The sequence below is a fragment of the Bombina bombina genome, chromosome 4 (assembly GCF_027579735.1).
Source record: "Bombina bombina isolate aBomBom1 chromosome 4, aBomBom1.pri, whole genome shotgun sequence".
In the NCBI taxonomy this organism is placed as follows: domain Eukaryota; kingdom Metazoa; phylum Chordata; class Amphibia; order Anura; family Bombinatoridae; genus Bombina; species Bombina bombina.
The window spans coordinates 490,189,866-490,209,310 of record NC_069502.1 but is presented as its reverse complement, the minus strand read 5'-3'; the positions used below and the strand labels follow the sequence as shown (position 1 = coordinate 490,209,310).

The window sequence follows — 19,445 nt, the reverse complement described above, 5'->3', positions numbered from 1 at the left end:
AGCCTTAAGGCTCGCTGGAAACAGCAGTTATGAAGCAGCGGTTTCAGGACCGCTACTCCATAACTGGTCCGCATGCTCTGGGGCTTCAGACATCAATCCACCCAATCCTATATGATCGGGCTGATTGATACCCCCTGCAAGCGGACGATTGACTGCAATTCTGCAGAGGGCGGCAATGCACAAGCTGAGCGGATCATGTCGGACAGACCGATGATAAATCAGTCCCTTGATGTTGGCTCAACATCATGCTTGTCGGCATTTAATATTGCACAAGCATTTCTTGTGAAATAAATTGTGAAATGATGTATCTCCCAGCGCTTAACGTGAGTGACTTCCTATTGCTCCTAAAGACTAAGGGCCCCTAGCTTGCCCTAAAGGATAGCGTCAAATAATGTATTAAGCTGAAGGAGCACCTAATGGGTAGTAAGGCAAAGGAAATAGTATCCGTTAGAACATATCTGTTAAAACATATCTATTTAATAACAAATAAATGTATGCACAAAAAAGTCATGGATCCATGCTGTACACAAAAATCATAAAATGTAGTTAAAATATGATTATGAAGTTAAAATACACAATTCAGAAAGACTTATGTAGACCAGGAATATTTAATTCAATGCTCAAAAAGTGATCTGTCCAAACTGTGTGAATTTCAAATGATAAGTGTGAATCAAAATAGTAGTAACATAAGATAAGTCATATGAGGTGATTCAGCAAAAGATGAAAACCTGATAGTGTCCTGTATTACACCTTGAGGGTGAAAAAAATTAAAAATCATGTAAATAGTAAAAAGCGTAAAAAATAATGATGTAAAAAATAAAAAATATATAAAAACGTATAAAAACGTGAAAAATAGTAAAAATATCTGTAAAATACGCGGAAAAAAAAGATATTGAACTGATGAAATGTAATCCAAATGTATATTCTAAGTGTAAGTGATAATCCTAAATGTAGTGGAAGTATCTTAGTTGAATCCTCAGTGATAAAAACTCTAGATAGTGGAAAAAAGGTGTTTGGTGGAGATCCGGAGTTATCCAAGATATCTCTTAATGCATAAATGCTGGATTCCTGTAAGTAAAAAACAACAACATTTTTTATTTTTTTATTTTTATTTTTTTATTTCACCCTCAAGGTGTAATACAGGACACTAATCACATTTTCATATTTTGCTGAATCACCTCATATGACTTATCTTATGTTAAAACTATTTTGATTCACACTTATCATTTGAAATTCACACAGTTTGGACAGATCACTTTTTGAGCATTGAATTAAATATTCCTGGTCTACATAAGTCTTTCTGAATTGTGTATTTTAACTTCATAATCATATTTTAACTTCATTTTTTGATTTTTGTGTACAGCATGGATCTATGATTTTTTTGAGTATACATTTATTTGTTATCAAATAGATATGTTTTAACATTTTAACATTTTAACATTTTATAAGTGAGGCACTAGCAATAGAATTATACAAGAACTGCACTCACTACTCAGCACAGTGCTGCTTATTAAGACAACATGCTGCCTATTGACATCTGCTGAAGAATTGCACACTACATCAAGCTAACCCTATTCTCTCTCCTCTGCTTTCAGGTACATGATTAGAGACCCTGTCAATCTGCAAATATTCACTGCACTCTGGTGTTTTTTTACTCTCCTGTAACTCTCTTCTGGTACGTGAATAGAGACTCTGTCAATCTGCAACTATTCACTGCACTCTGGTGTTTATTTACTCTCCTGTAACTCTCTTCTGGTACGTGAATAGAGACCCTGTCAATCTGCAAATATTCACTGCACTCTGGTGTTTTTTTACTCTCCTGTAACTCTCTTCTGGTACGTGAATAGAGACCCTGTCAATCTGCAACTATTCACTGCACTCTGGTGTTTTTTACTCTCCTGTAACTCTCTTCTGGTACATGAATATTTACATAGAGCAAATGATTTAGTTTGTTAATTTAGTCCTACATCTGTTGTACTGTTATCCAATGTCTTATTTCTAATGTTCATTTAATTGTCATGTGATGTTCAATCCTTATCAATACTTGCTATTATTCTAAAATTTATAGCTGTCTTATTCCATAGTATTAACCTCCCCCAAATTTTATTGTCTGTTTACTTAACATCTAACCCTGACCAGACCAGAATCTAACTTTCCAATTGGGCATTCCAATTGTCTTTGATTAGCAATCAACTAAATTTAGTGGACTCAGCTGACTGCCCTCCCTGCATTATTTCTCACTAGTTTGGGATGTGCATTGCACTGGGATGTGCATTGCTATAATAACATATTTTCACATTTTCAAAGTGAACATTTTCAAAGTGAGGCACTAGCAATAGAATTATACAAGAATAAAGTGAACATTTTATAAGTGAGGCACTAGCCATAGAATTATACAAAAATAAAGTGAACATTTTATAAGTGAGGCACTAGCAATAGAATTATACAAGAATAAAGTGAACATTTTATAAGTGAGGCATTAGCAATAGAATTATACAAGAATAAAGTAAACATTTTATAAGTGAGGCACTAGCAATAGAATTATACAAGAATTGAACAAGGATGGGGCAAGAAAAAGGCAGGTACTTTTGTAATATTATGTTTGATATACCTTACTGTTTTATGATGCAATTGCTACTGTAATACTGTGCCTTATGTGTTTAACTGGTTCCCTCTTTTGTAAAAATGCCTAATATCTTCTTATTCCTTTTTGCTGCCTTCTGTCTCTATAACAAACTACATTATTCAATTACTCCTTCTCCCTCTCCACCTGCACTGTTCATTAGCCCATCTCTCTTAAACTCACCTTACTTTTGTACTCATGAACTTTACCTATTCCTAAACACTCTCTCTCCCCGCTGCACCTTGTCTCAAAAGCAGTCTCACTACTGCAAATCTGTATCTCATCTCATGTCACTCTCCCTCTTGCTTTTACTAACTGCTGGTGACATCTCCCATAATCCTGGTCCCCAACAACTGCCTAGCCATGCACATCCATGTGTACCATCCCACAGACTCAAAAAACAAAACTCTGACAACCTTACTCACATTCCTCTTGCATCAAAAGCCACTTCCCCTTTTACTTGTGCACTTTGGAACTCTTGCTCTGTTTGCAACAAACTCACTTCTATACATGACCTCTTTATCTCCCAATCCCTCAACCTTCTGGCCCTAACAGAAACCTGGCTCTCTCCCCTAGACACAGCATCCACTGCTGCTCTGTCACATGGGGGTCTCCACTTCAGCCACACTCCTAAGTCTGGTAATAGACAAGGAGGTGGTGTAGGTATTTAACTTTCCTCTCGTTTTCCTCTCACCTTTCAACAAATACATCCCATCTCTTCCCTCACATTTTCCTCATTCGAAACCCACATGATTCGCTTATTCTCTCCTCTTTCTATATGTGTTGCAGTCATACACCATCTTCCTGGATCCTCAACTCAATTTCTAGATCACTTGGCTGCCGGCTACCTTATTTCCTTTCCTCAGACACCCCTTCTCTCATTCTTGGTGACTTAAACATCCCTCTTGACAATCCCACTGCCTCCTCTGCAAAACAACTTCTGCAACTCACTTCCTCTTTTGGTTTGTCACAATGGACTGATTCTCCCACTCACAAAGATGGTCACTCCCTTGACCTGATCTTTAGCTATCGATGCACCCTCTCAAACTTCACAAACTCCCCCTTTCCTCTTTCTGACCACCATCTCCTTACTTGCAAAATATCATCCCTCCCTACAACTCTCCCTCCTTCTGCTCCTCATACCAAACTTCACAGAAGCATTATGTCATTAGATCAACAACAGCTTTCTAATTCCCTCAAACCTCTCCTCTCATCCTCCTCCTCCTTTTCCTGCCCTGACCAATCTATCTGCCACTATAATTCCACCCTTACATCCGTCCTTGACAAACTCGCCCCTCTTACCATAGCTCAGAAATCAAACACTCATCCTCAGCCCTGGCATATTCCTCTAACAGGATACCTACGCAGATGTTCCCGTACTGCTGAGCGGCACTGGAGAAAATCTAGGAGTTAAGCTGATTTTCAACATTACAAATTTATCTTGAACTCCTACTACTCTGCCCTTAATTTCCGTAAGCAACACTACTTCTCTACTCTTATCTCTAATCTTTCTTCAAACCCAAAACGTTTGTTCTCCACTTTCAATACTCTTCTCCGCCCTCCCCCACTTCCTAATACAACTTCTCTGTCAGCTCAAGACTTTGCCAACCACTTCAATAACAAAATTGACTCCATCAGAAAGGAAATCAGCTCTCATAACATAATTCTATTCTCTCACCCCCTCAAATGCTCTCAATCAACCACAACCCACATAACCTTAAACTTAGTGTAAAAAAGGGGGTGCGTAGGTCTGGCGCTAGTAAGCACACCTACAGCTCTCTCCAAAAGGTTGCCTAGTCAACCTAAAGCTATGAATGCAAAATAGGGGTAAGGAGTGAGCGCCAGAGGCAGAGGTGATAAGATCAATTGACTGTTAATAGAAAGTCTAAAATATGAAGTGTTTAAAATGTTTGAAATATATTTAATAAATAATTTATAATAAATAAATAAGTAAAACAAAATGATTTACAGACATGGATCCATGTGTACAGAAATATAAAACAATTTAAAAACAATTCCAAAATACAGTGTTGATGTTAGAAACAATAAAAATACAAATACAACATCAATGATGCCAAAGTAGGGAGTGATTGTATGTAGCGTGTTTGATATACAGACCAGAATAAATATTTATTATAAAGTCCAAAGGTCAGTGGCAAAATGTGAAACAGACCTGTGAAAAAGTCCAAAACAACCAAGTGTATAACTATGTATCCTGAGTCAATAGGTGTTCAGATGTGCTGCAGAAAAAATCCTATTGCAATGGAATCCAAAAAATCACAAATAAAAAAGAAAAGATGAGTAAAATCCAAAAATTGTGACAAAAAATGGCAAAGTGAAAAAATATAAAAAATATAAAAGTGTATAAAAATGTAAAAATGAAGCACAAAAAACGCAAAAAACAATAGTGTGTTGTGAAACAATTCCAATGTTAGATGGAGTGATACATCCTTAGTGGAAACAATGTGATAAAAAGAACTTAAAATAAATCCCAAAAGTGTAATAAACCTGTGGAAAAAATAAAGAAACAATCCTAAGAACAATATAAAATACTGGTTTAGAGTATTAGAAAGTATCTCACCCTTTATGTCGATGCGTTTCGGCCTGGGGTCAGGCCCTTATCAAGACTGATAAAATGATGAGAAAGCAGTACCTTTATAGAGGTTCTTATCATGTTCTAATTGCTGTGTTTGGGCGCCAAAATCCTCTACTGAGGACCACCCCTATACTAATGCTTTATGGGTATGGGCAACCTCTCAAACGTATGGGCAATTTTATGAAGTTCCCTTCAAATTATGTGTCTGATTTTAAGTATGGAGTTTTCTTCCAAGTGTCTGTCTGATTGTGTATTTGTGTATTTACAACACATAAGGGTTTGCTCGGTTCGTTGGAATGAATAAGATATCGGCTCGTGTGAGTTACCCCACCATCAGAAGTAAACAGTCGTCACTTCCGGTTTCGGATAGGTGACGTCATTTCCTTTTCCGGTTTCGATTCAACCGGATGTTTACAACTGTCTTATGACGGTTAGGGGAACAGGATTTTTGGCGAGATCTTGATCGTTCGCTGGGATAAATGAGCTTTTTGCAACAAACTGATGTAAAAAGGTTAATAATTAATTGTTATGGTATATCGTGCAATAAAAGTGTTAAGGGTAATCTAGAAAAAACAATTAATGTAATAAAAACGGATGGTGTAATAAAAGCGGATGTGGTCAATGGGAGATCTTTTCTACTAAGAAGTAGAAAACACATACTATGTATAGAAAAGAAGAATGTGGACATGCACTTTATAGGCACTTTACACAAAAACATGGTGGGAATGTCAAAGACTTCAGATACTTTGGGATTGAAAGAATCCAGAAAAATTGGAGGGGCGGAGACTACGAGTAAAAGCTACTCTATTCAGAATCCAAATGGATATTCACGTTAGACAGCCTGTATCCCAAAGGGCTTAATAATAAAGAAGACTTGTCACACCTTTTACAACTTAAGAAATAATTTTAGATATCTAGTATTTTTATAGCTTTTACATTATTTATTTTAACTAGATTCCAGACATTCATTCCTTTTTTATATATATTCAAATAAGGCTATAAGTTGGAGATAAATTACCCAAGGAGACTTCTTATAGGCACAGTGTCATTATAACTGTTCATTCACAGTTTTTTTCACTATCATGTGTCCAGAAACACACATATAGATAGTCTCTGTAGGCTTATAACCCCAGTGACATAAAACCATCCTATTATTAGACTTTTACCATTTCCCATATGTCAGGCTGACTTGTTCACCAGATAAGGGACACTATGGGTCTTAAAAAGAATCCTAACATGCTCTAGAGACATCTTCATGCCATATAGAAGGTTTAGTACTATGTTTGATGACACAATGCCCAAGGTCTGCTCGGTTCGTTGGAAGGAAAAGATATCGGCTCGTGTGAGTTACCCCACCGTCAGAAGTAAACAGTAGTCACTTCCGGTTTCGGATAGGTGACATCATTTCCTTTTCCGGTTTCGATTCAACCGGATATTTATCGTGATCACTCGCTGGGATAAATGAGCTTTTTGCAACAAACTGATGTAAAAAGGTCAATAGTTAATTGTTATGGTATATCGTGCAATAAAAGTGTTAAGGGTAATCTAGAAAAAACACTTAATGTAATAAAAACGGATGGTGTAATAAAAGCGGATGTGGTCAATGGGAGATCTTTTCTACTAAGAAGTTCTGTATTAAAAGTCTGTATGTAAAAGAAGGTCTATTTGTAGTAAAAAATCTGTTTGTAATAAAAACTTTGTTTGTAATAAAATATTTGTTTGTAATAAAAAAAAAATATTGCGGACTTAGAACGGCACAATAAGGACCATAGGAATATCGTCCTTGTATAAGTGGGGGTCTGTACTCTTAAATTCCCAAAGAGTTGCATGTTAAAAACAATCCAATAAGAATAGAAATAACATAACAATGAATTGTGAGGGGATACCGATAGATGAACCAAGCTTATTAAAAACAGTCACATTATGTACAGTACACACAGTTGTTACACAGTAAATGAAGAGTCCAATATGTTTAAAAACATTGTGAAATAGGGGGAACTTTAGTGTTTAATAAAAGATCTAGCCTATATTTATAAAAACACTCACATATCACCCATTTTTTATATAAAATAAAAAACATAATGTCAGATTTAAAGACATGGTGGGGGAGATCCGGAGCTAATGGTAGACTCATATTACCTTTCTGCTTATATTACATTTCTATTATAGGTAGATGGTGGTGTAGTGGATTGAAGTAGACATACTACATTTTAAGGAGAGAAGGAACATATAATCTAAGAAGGAATCCAGAAGTGTTAGACTAAGATTGTAGTGCATTGTGTCATCAAACATAGTACTAAACCTTCTATATGGCATGAAGATGTCTCTAGAGCATGTTAGGATTCTTTTTTAAGACCCATAGTGTCCCTTATCTGGTGAACATGTCAGCCTGACATATGGGAAATGGTAAAAGTCTAATAATAGGATGGTTTTATGTCACTGGGGGTTATAAGCCTACAGAGACTATCTATATGTGTGTTTCTGGACACATGATAGTGAAAAAAAACTGTGAATGAACAGTTATAATGACACTGTGCCTATAAGAAGTCTCCTTGGGTAATTTATCTCCAACTTATATCCTTATTTGAATATATATAAAAAAGGAATGAATGTCTGGAATCTAGTTAAAATAAATAATGTAAAAGCTATAAAAATACTAGATATCTAAAATTATTTCTTAAGTTGTAAAAGGTGTGACAAGTCTTCTTTATTATTAAGCCCTTTGGGATACAGGCTGTCTAACGTGAATATCCATTTGGATTCTGAATAGAGTAGCTTTTACTCGTAGTCTCCGCCCCTCCAATTTTTCTGGATTCTTTCAATCCCAAAGTATCTGAAGTCTTTGACATTCCCACCATGTTTTTGTGTAAAGTGCCTATAAAGTGCATGTCCACATTCTTCTTTTCTTTACATAGTATGTGTTTTCTACTTCTTAGTAGAAAAGATCTCCCATTGACCACATCCGCTTTTATTACACCATCCGTTTTTATTACATTAAGTGTTTTTTCTAGATTACCCTTAACACTTTTATTGCATGATATACCATAACAATTAACTATTAACCTTTTTACATCAGTTTGTTGCAAAAAGCTCATTTATCCCAGCGAACGATCAAGATCTCGCCAAAAATCCTGTTCCCCTAACCGTCATAAGACAGTTGTAAACATCCGGTTGAATCGAAACCGGAAAAGGAAATGACGTCACCTATCCGAAACCGGAAGTGACGACTGTTTACTTCTGACGGTGGGATAACTCACACAAGCCGATATCTTATTCATTCCAACGAACCGAGCAGACCCTTATGTGTTGTAAATACACAAATACACAATCAGACAGACACTTGGAAGAAAACTCCATACTTAAAATCAGACACATAATTTGAAGGGAACTTCATAAAATTGCCCATACGTTTGAGAGGTTGCCCATACCCATAAAGCATTAGTATAGGGGTGGTCCTCAGTAGAGGAATTTTGGCGCCCAAACACAGCAATTAGAACATGATAAGAACCTCTATAAAGGTACTCCTTTCTCATCATTTTATCAGTCTTGATAAAGGCCTGACCCCAGGCCGAAACGCATCGACATAAAGGGTGAGATACTTTCTAATACTCTAAACCAGTATTTTATATTGTTCTTAGGATTGTTTCTTTATTTTTTCCACAGGTTTATTACACTTTTGGGATTTATTTTAAGTTCTTTTTATCACATTGTTTCCACTAAGGATGTATAACTCCATCTAACTCCATGGAATTGTTTCACAACACACTATTGTTTTTTGCGTTTTTTGTGCTTCATTTTTTACATTTTTATACACTTTTATATTTTTTAGATTTTTTCACTGTGCCATTTTTTGTCACAATTTTTGGATTTTACTCATCTTTTCTTTTTTATTTGTGATTTTTTGGATTCCATCGCAATAGGATTTTTTCTACAGCACATCTGAACACCTATTGACTCAGGATACATAGTTATACACTTGTTATACACTTGGTTGTTTTTGGACTTTTTCACAGGTCTGTTTCACATTTGGCCACTGACCTTTGGACTTTATAATAAATATTTATTCTGGTCTGTATATCAAACACGGTACATACAATCACTGCCTACTTTGGCATCATTGATGTTGTATTTGTATTTTTATTGTTTCTAACATCAAAACTGTATTTTGGAATTGTTTTTAAATTGTTTTATATTTCTGTACACATGGATCCATGTCTGTAAATCATTTTGTTTTACTTATTTGTTTATTATAGATTATGTATTAAATATATTTCAAACATTTTATACACTTCATATTTTAAACTTTCTATTAACAGTCGATTGATTTTATCACCTCTGCCTCTGGCGCTCACTCCTTACCCCTATTTAACCTTAAACTTAGCTCTTTCTCCCCTGTTACTGAGGAAGAAGTTTCGGCACTTATACTGCGCTCTCACCTCACTACCTGTCCCCTTGACCCTATCCCTTCACAGCTACTCCCCTCCCTCTCTGCCACCTTTACCCCTATACTCACACACACTTTCAACCTCTCCCTCAGCACCGGTTTATTTCCCTCATCACTGAAACATGCACTGGTCACACCTATCCTCAAAAAAACTTCCCCTGATTCTACCTCCCCATCCAACTATCACCCTATTTCCCTCCTCCCTCTTGCATCAAAGCTTCTCGAAAAACTAGCTTATGCACGCCTATTCCATTTCCTTACAATAAACTCCCTCCTTGACCCATTGCAATCTGGATTTCATCCCCATCACTCCACAGAGACAGCAATTGTTAAGGTTACCAATGACCTACTTACAGCAAAATCAATAGGCCACTTCTCTCTGCTTATCCTCCTTGATCTGTCCGCAGCCTTTAATTCTGTTGACCACCCTCTTTTGCTCCAAACCCTCCAATCCTTTGGCATATGTGACACAGCCCTCTCGTGGCTCTCTTCCTATCTGTCAAGCCATACCTTTAGTGTAGCCTTCTCTGGGGCCTCCTCTGCCCCGTAACCACTTTCTGTCAGATTACCGCAAGGCTCTGTCCTCGGTCCACTTCTCTTCTCAATCTACACGTCATCACTAGGTTCCCTAATAAAGTCCCATGGTTTACAATATCATTTGTATGCTGATGACACCCAAATCTACTTCTCTGCACAAGACCTTTCTCCTTCCTTGCTAACCCGTGTCACTAACTGTCTTTCTCACATCTCCAACTGGATGTCCTCTCACTACCTCAAGCTAAATCTCTCCAAAACTGAGCTCCTTATTGTCCCCCCTTCTTCTAAACTCTCCACCTCCAATCTCTCTACAACTATTGACAACTCCATCAATACCCCTACTCCGCATGCCCGTTGTCTCGGGGTCACATTTGACTCAGATGTTTCTTTCACTCCTCACATTCAGTCATTGGCTAAAGCCTGCCGTTTCCACCTTAAAAACATCTCTAAAATTAGACACTTCCTTACACAAGACACAACTAAGATTTTAATCCACTCTCTAATTCTCTCCCGCCTCGATTACTGCAACTCTGTCCTCTCTCGTCTCCCCACCTGCCGCCTAGCTCCTTTACAATCCATAATGAATGCCTCTGCCAGACTCATCTTCCTTACACGTCGCTCTTCATCTGCTGCACCTCTCTGCCAATCCCTTCACTGGCTTCCTCTTGCCTCTAGGATCAAACACAAAATTCTCATTCTGACATACAAAGCCCTGAACTGCACTGCTCCCCCCTATATCTCAGACCTTGTCTCCAGATACTCTCCCTCCCGTCCCCTTCGCTCTGCTCATGACCTCCTACTCTCCTCCTCTCTTGTCACCTCATCACACTCCCGTTTACAGGACTTCTCCAGACTGGCTCCCATCTTGTGGAACTCTCTGCCTCGCTACACAAGACTCTCTTCTAGTTTTAAAAGCTTCAAGTGCTCCCTAAAGACTCTACTGTTCAGGGATGCATACAACCTATGCTAACCTTTCTTTATACCAGTTCCTCTCCTCCATTGCTATCCCCTGAACCCCCTTAGCATGTAAGCATAAGAGTCCAGCTGTTTGTTGATCACTTTCTTAAGAGCTGACTACAACAGTGCAACTCTTGTCAGGGTCCTCTACCCATTTGATCCCTATAATTTTTTTGTTGTACTCCGCCTTTGTTTATAGCACTGCGGAATCTGTTGGCGCTCTACAAATAACCAATAATAATAATAATAATAATAATAATAATAACAGATATGTTCTAACAGATACTATTTCCTTTGCCTTACTACCCATTAGGCGCTCCTTCAGCTTAATACATTTCTTGTGAAATGCTTGTGCAATGCCACCCGCTGCACACTCGCTAGCAGGGGATGTCAATCATTCTGATTGTATCTGACCGGGATGATTTCAGTCCGCCACCTAAAAGGTTAAGTTAAGGAGCAGCAGTCTTATGACCGCTGCTTCTTAACTGATGGGCGTAGAAAGCAGCATCCACTGCTTAAAGTGAATCTAAACTTTCATTGCCGTTTTTTAAAAATACTATTAAAAACAGGGGCACTTTCATTCATGAAAGTTTACATTGCAGCGGTTTTAAAAAGAATACTTACCTTTTTCTGCAGCCAAGCCGGACCAGCGATCCCGCGCCTGTAGCTCCTCTGTACTTACGTCAGCAATGATGATTCTAGCTTCATTCAATCATGGCGTGCACCCTAGAGCAAACATTTCCTGAGGTCACGCCATGATTGAAGGAAGCCGGTTTTATCATTGCAGTGCTAAGTACAGCATGAGAAGCGGGTGGGGGATCGCTGGTCCGGCTTGGCTGCAAAAAAAGGTAAAGTATTTAAAAAAAAGAATGAAAGAAAGTGGCCCTGTTTTTAATAGTATTTGCTTAAATTTCATTAATTTAAAACTACTTTGTGTCATTATTATCATTTATTTTATTACAGCTTCTAAATAATAATATTTTTTTAAAAAAAAGTTTTTAAAATTTAGAAATAACTTGAAAACAAGGGTTGTCTTTTTTTGTCAGAGAAATGTATGCTTCTTGGCATGAGTTTATAAGATTGTTGCTTTTAAACTTTATGGTTTTTATATATCAAACTATTGTTCTTCAAATGTTGTACTGATTTGCCTTTAAGTTACAATTCATGTTAATGTATCATGAATACTCTTGAATTTAAAGGGACATCAAAGTGAAAATTAAACATTCATTATTCAGACAGAGTTATCTTTTGATGAAAAGCATTCCTAGTGGGTAGGCTTAAAAAACATGATTGCACTACTTGGAGCTAGCTAGTTATTGGCTACACATATGTGTCTCTTGTAACTGGCTCATCAGATGTGTTTTGTTAGACCCCAGTAGTGCATTGCTGCTTAAACTCACTGTAAAATGTTAAAATAAGGAAAATAAAAGAATATTAAGAATACATTCATGGTTTATCTTTCCCTCTTTTGCTGTACCTCCCCTACAGAACCACTTGAGAGCATCCATCATATTTAAAAAGGGCAGTAAACTCAAAATTAAACTTTCATGATTCCGATAGCGCATGCAGTGTTTTTTTTTTATTTACATCTATTACATAATTTATTTTGTTCTCATGGTATACATTTTTGAAAAGCATACCTATTTAGGCTCAAGAGCAGCAATGCACTACTAGGAGTTAGGGGGTTAACTGCTGATTGATGGCTGCACATTCAAATTTCTTGTTGTTGGCTAACCTTATATGTTCAGTTAGTTCCCAGTATAGCATTGTTTTTTTCCTTTAACAAAGGATACCAAGAGAATGAAGCAAATGATATTGATAATAGAAGTACATTGAAAAGTGATAATTTATGAGTAGAGCACAAAATTGCTCTTTTGTGAGAGTGATATTTCTGCTCCACTTGTAATACCAGCACACGATAATGTGCAATGGTTTTTGAAGTTGAGCGCAATGGGAACGCAACCTCGCATTGGCATAGCATGGAAGCTTTGGGCTCAAGAGAGCGAGCTTCCATAGGCTCCAATGGTAGCCTCGTTCTCATGCCAATATTCATGGCAGAGAACCTTGTGCAGCAAAAGGAGTAAGTCAAGCAGCAATGGGCAGCAAAGTTTAAATGTATATGTATATTAATATATAGATATATATTTATGTGTTTATATGAGTATATACACATATTTACACACACACACATATATATATGTATATATCTATATAAGCATATACATATATATTTATATTAATAACACAGTCCCCATAGACCGCAATGTAAAGTCAATCCACATCTGTACACTTTAACCCCTTAAAACTGCTTTGTGCAGTTATATTTAAAAAAATGCACATATATTTTATTATTAAAAAGGAACAATACTCTTTATTTTGGGGGACATTTTTTTAATTCACCAGAGGTCTGACCTTTGAGCGAAAATTGCTAACGCAAGCTCGGTTAATGTTTAAAATGGCTGTATTTGAATCGAGAAAGAAAAGATGTACTTCAAGTCCCTTTAAGTATGGTGAAATTTACCTGCAACCTTATGAACAGCAGGGGTTTTCAAACCTGTCCACAGGCCTCCTTAACAGGACAGATTTTCAGGATATCTGAACTGGAGCACAGGTGAAATAGCTGATTAGTAAACATGGTTATTAAAATGCTCTCACCCAAGGTAATCCTGATAATATGGCCTGTTAGGGAGGCCTTAATGACAGGTTTGAAAATCCTTGCTGTACAGCGATCAGCCCAGACCACAAGTATTTTACATCTGTCCCTAACTGGCCAAAGCAAAGGACACCAGGGACATGGAATCCATTAGGCTTGTCAGTTGTATCCTTGAATTGCTCTTTATGTGAAAAACCTTTTAAATTGATTTTACAACTTCTCTTATGCAATGTCTTATTTTATAGAGGATAATGTAGCTTTAAAGCTCAGTTTTGGGTGCACATTATTGTTTGTATTGCAAGTTGAAAATAAATTCAACCAAAAGAGCACAACTGCATTTAACTTGCAACGGGATAGCACAATTGAAAAGCTCTGGTTAAAAGACATGCGAGTAAAAACATCAAAAATGCATAAAAGTATAGTTACATTCATAATAATACTATCTGATAAAAAATAATTGTAGAAAAAAACTGCATAAAAAAGTTATAAGAGCTTAAAAAAGGTGTTTGAAGAAACAAACGGGCAAATATTGCTTTTACATATGGATAATTTTGGGATAGATTACAAGTGGAGCATATTTTGCATTTCCACTGTAGCACTATTTGGTCTAGAAGTGAACTTTTTATGCTCGTCGGGTTGCGCTGGTATTATGAGTTGAAAGTAAAAAGTTATTGCTCTCGAGCTAAACCGGGGACCCCACAAACAGGTTACTTCTAGTGCAATTAGACTGTTGCACAAATAATAACCTATTCCCCCATAGAAGTCAGCGAAGAAGAAAAATGTAGGAAAAAAACACACCTGACTCATGCGCAAACACGATTGCATAATTTCATATGAGTGTACCTGATCGCATATTATAATATGCGCTTACATATAAATACAAATGTACATATATATATACTGTATATTTAGCTGTGGACAAGTATATGTATGTATCTCAATGTTAAAGTCCTTTGCCTGCCCTTTTTGTTTCTAACAGCTGAGATCTCATATGTTTCAGCCCTTATCACTTTCTTTTTTAAATTATTTTTATCAGTGTTATTATGAGTGTAACTGTACTTAGTAATGCTTTTTTGATGTGGTTTGTGACACTTTTTTGACTCGGTCAACAGTTAAAAGCAGCTCTGAGATCACGGTAACTATTATATCATGAATAACGATTGTGCTCAACTTGTAATATGAGCACAATTTAAATATATATATATATATATATATATATATATATATATTATTTATTTTTTTAAATCTTCCTGTCTAAAGTGCCCGGTCTGGTTAGTGTGCAACTGTGAGTGTTTATTTTTTATTTTATTTTTAATCTGCTCCATTAAAATCTATGTGGAGAGTGTGATTTTGCGATCGCAACTTCTTCTGTACAGGGCTTACTCAACTAGTAATATGCGTGCTACCCAACTCGCAAAATGTAATTACTTCTAGCACAGATGGCGTGCTAGCAATTAGCAAATTTATGCTCCACTCGTTATCTGGCACTAAATATTTTGTTATTTTTGCATCTAGATATTACGTATATTATAAAGGGCTGTCCAAGAATGACAAATAAATGCAAACAATATAATTATATGTTGTTGAAATTTTACTACTCCCATTGACTACTCCTTTCTAAAGATATAAACATATACTTAACATTCATTGGCAGGGTTTGTACCCAAAGGCAGCATGTAAACTATACATTAGATGATAAATAAGGACAATATTTTCTCATTATGTATAATAACAACTTTGCAGTATACTGGCATTATTGATCTTGCCCATTTTATACTTTTACTGATGTTTTTCTAAATTGAGTGTTTTCTAATCTTAACTACTGGAAGTACACGCTACATACTTTACATGTCTAATCATGCTACAAATATGCCTCAAGCTAATTACCGTCACACGGGATTATATAGACAGTACTAAGCCCTGTCTAAAACAATAGCTAGTCCAGAATGGCTCATCAAAATAAAGACGTGGAGGGAAATGAAAGTGCTAATCTGTTCTGAAAACTTTCTCACTTGGCTGATATGTGAATTGATTGCAAGTTACAGAAAAGTTTTGCAATTACAAAAGACTAAATAATCAGAGCATAACTGATAGCATTGTCCTGCTCCTGCACAGAATCTCATATTAAAAGTGAATGGCAATAAAGTTGCTCATATTACGAATGGTGAGTTAAGCAACACATAAAAGCACTGAAAGTGTAACAGTTTTAGAGATCTTAAGTAAAGTGTTGCTTGAGTATATGTATAATATATTAAAATAAAGTTGTTCACATTTATACATATTAAGTGTAAAATAAGGGTTTGTTATTGAAATACATTTTTAACAGTCATTTGAAAGAATATGGTATATGACAAGGTGCCGGACTGGGAAGGGCTTAAAGGTTTATATGTATTTGTGTGCATTTGTATGTGTGTAGATATATGTCTGTATGTATATATGTTTGTCTGTGTGTGTGTATACATGTATGAACGTGTATGTGTGTCCAGTGATAGACAACATGAGTTTTCAGGGTGGCCCTATAGAAATATTTTGGGCTAGATTACAAGTGGAGCTAGGATTTTCATTTTTGCACTTGCCGGGTTGTGCTGGTATTACAAGTTGAAAGTAAACTGTTTTTTTTTTTCCCCCCAGTAATAACGCAAATCGAACTCAAAGTCGAAATTTGAAAATCGTGATCACATTTTTGCATACCCCCATAGAAGTCAATGGAGAAAAAAAAGTGGGGGAAAAAACTAACACCACTCACGCAATCACTATAGCATTTAGGTTTATATGAAGTGTAACTGTACTTTTGATGTGTTTTGTGACACTTTTATGTTTCGGAAAACAGTCAACCACAGCTCTGAGATTGCAGTAAAGATTGAAGTGCAAATCGCGATTGCGTTCAACTTGTAATATTAGCGAATTTAAAAATGCTTGCGAAAAGACAATATTGCTTGCGCAAAAATGTTTGCGCCTCACTTATAATCTAGCCCTTTATGTGAGGGATAATTTTAGCAAGCCCTACACTAGTTTGAGTACTAATATACTACTTTCAACTTGTAATAGGAATGCAAAAAATAAAATACACTATTTATTTTAACTTGATTGCACTATATATATATTATTGCACTATAGCAATAATATATAAAGGGACCTTCTAAAATTAGAAGTGAAGTTTAACTTCGACATGCAGGCTGCTTATTTAACTGATCTGAAAGGGACAGTCAACACCAGAATTTTTGTTGTTTAAAAAGATAGATAATACCTTTATTACCCATTCCCTAGTTTTACATAACCTACACAGTTATATTAATACACTTTTTACCTCTGTAATTACCTTGTATCTATTCCTCTGCAAGCTGCCCCCTTATTTTAGTTCTTTTGACAGACTTGCATTTTAGCTAATCAGTGCTGACTCCTAGGTAACTTCACGTGCATGAACTAAATGTTATCTAAGGGTGAAAAACTGTCAAAATGCATTCAGATTAGAGGTCTAAGGTCTAAGAAATGAGTATATGGCCCCAAATTATTAAGGTCTGTCGGACCTGATCTGACAGTGCGGATCAGGTCCGACAGACCTCGCTGAACCTCGCTCACAAGAGCTGCTGGTGCAACGCTGCCCCCTGCAGACTCGTGGCCAATAGGCCGCCAGCAGGGGTGTCAATCAACCCGATCATACTCGATCGGGTTGATTTCCAGCGATGTCGGTCCGCCTGCTCAGAGCAGGCGGATAGGTTATGGAGCAGCTGTCTTTGTGACCGCTGCTTCATAACTGCTGTTTCTGGCGAGTCTGAAGACTCGCCAGAAACAGGGGCCATCAGATTCCTTATGGAGCTTGATAACTAGAGGCCTATGAGTCTACCTAGGTTTAGCTTTCAACTAAGAATATCAAGAGAAAAAAGCAAAATTAGTGATAAAAGTAAATTGGAAAGTTGTTCAATATTGCATGCCATATTTGAACCATGAAAGTTTTTTTGGATTTAACTGTCCTTTTAATAAAATTTTACCATTTTAAATGTCATATGTCTATTCAATGTAACATTCGTGGATCAAAATGTTAGTTTGTTGGTTTTCTTTAAACCAGATCTACATTAGATATTATTTATACTTAAATAATTCCAAAGCACCCAGGATTTTTGAAGTGTATTAAAACTTTAATATGTGACATCATCCCCTTTCAGGTAAAAAAAACAAGTGAGATATGGTGCTGTATCTACTCACACCCTCTCAAATGTGCATCTATGTGTAATGCAAAAACGCAGAGAAACAGCACACGACTGGCCCATGTGTGTTGCGTGTCATAAGATTAGCATGTGTTAAAGATGTAGATATTGGTTACACATGTCTGTAGTCTACCAATAAACAAAAACTTAGATCATGCTTGTTACGTGTGAACTAATGGAGATATATATTTATGTTGAAAAGTTGTGTGTGTGTGTAAGTATACACTATCAAAAATGAAAAATAAAAGTAAAAGAGAGACCTTCTCAAAAATTAACCCTTTAATATTGATATTCTCAACCAACTACTTAACATGTTATGTCACAAGGAAACAGATAGTCATGATCTAGTGTATATTGATTATCAGTTTTGAGATAAATATTTAGTTGTACTTCATACAGCAAACTTGGGAGAATCAATTGGCTAAATGTACATATATGTATCTTAGGGGAGGCTTTGTATGTAGTTGTATATTGTCAAATAATTGTTAATTAATAGGAATTTGTAGAATGTGCATGCCTAAGTAGAAAATTTACATTTGTGACGAAAATTTGATTTTTGTTTTTGCAAAATGAATCCTAATGTATGCAATAAAATTAAAGAAAATAAAAAATACTAACAAAAATCAGCAGTGTTCATTAATTTCCTTTAATCTTTTAAGGGGTTAATACTTACCTTAAAGGGACACTAAACCCAACATTTTTCTTTCATGATTCAGATAGATAATACAAATTTAAACAACAATCCAATTTACTTCTTTTATTTACTTTGCTTCATTTTTTAGATATCCTTAGTTGAAGAAAAAGCAATGCACATGGGTGAGCCAATCACATGAAGCTTCTATGTGCAGCAACCAATCAGCAGCTACTGAGCCTATCTAGATATGCTTTACAGCAAAGGATATTAAGAGAATAAAACAAATTAGATAATAGAAGTAAATTAGAAAGTTGTTTAAAATTGCATGCTCTTTCTAAATCATGAAAGAAAAAAAATTTGGGTTTCATGCCCCTTTAACTCGCTCTGGAGAGCACGCTAACCCGATCTTCTTCTTGCCAGAGCCCTGGCAATGCTAACAAGAAGCTTAGCGCATTTTGATCTCAGTGCAGGTCTTTGCAACCAAGAGTATTAAGCCTGCTGGTAGCGTGACTGTGCTCTGGCAAGAAGAGGATTGCATTACTACACTCTCCAGAGTGCATTAAGGAAAGTATTGTAGATACAGGTGAACTTTTCAACTGTAGCTTTGAGACATTTACATTAATTTTAATGAAAACAAATGTAAATGTTTAACTAAAATTCAGTATACCAAATAGTGCAGTCACCGAATATTTGGGGAAACAAGTTTCCCTGAATATTCAGAATGAAAATTTTGTCTAAAAAAAAAACTTTTTTTAGCTGCACATCTCTAGTAACATCACAGAAGTTAAAAGAAACA

General features: G+C 36.2%; 1 protein-coding gene across 1 annotated transcript in view; it reads right to left on the bottom strand.

Annotated features, from left to right (window-relative positions):
• Window positions 1-19,445, bottom strand: part of FAM83B (family with sequence similarity 83 member B) — a 199,640-nt gene that overhangs the window by 6,049 nt on the left and 174,146 nt on the right. The gene's annotated exons all lie outside the window — the stretch shown is intronic.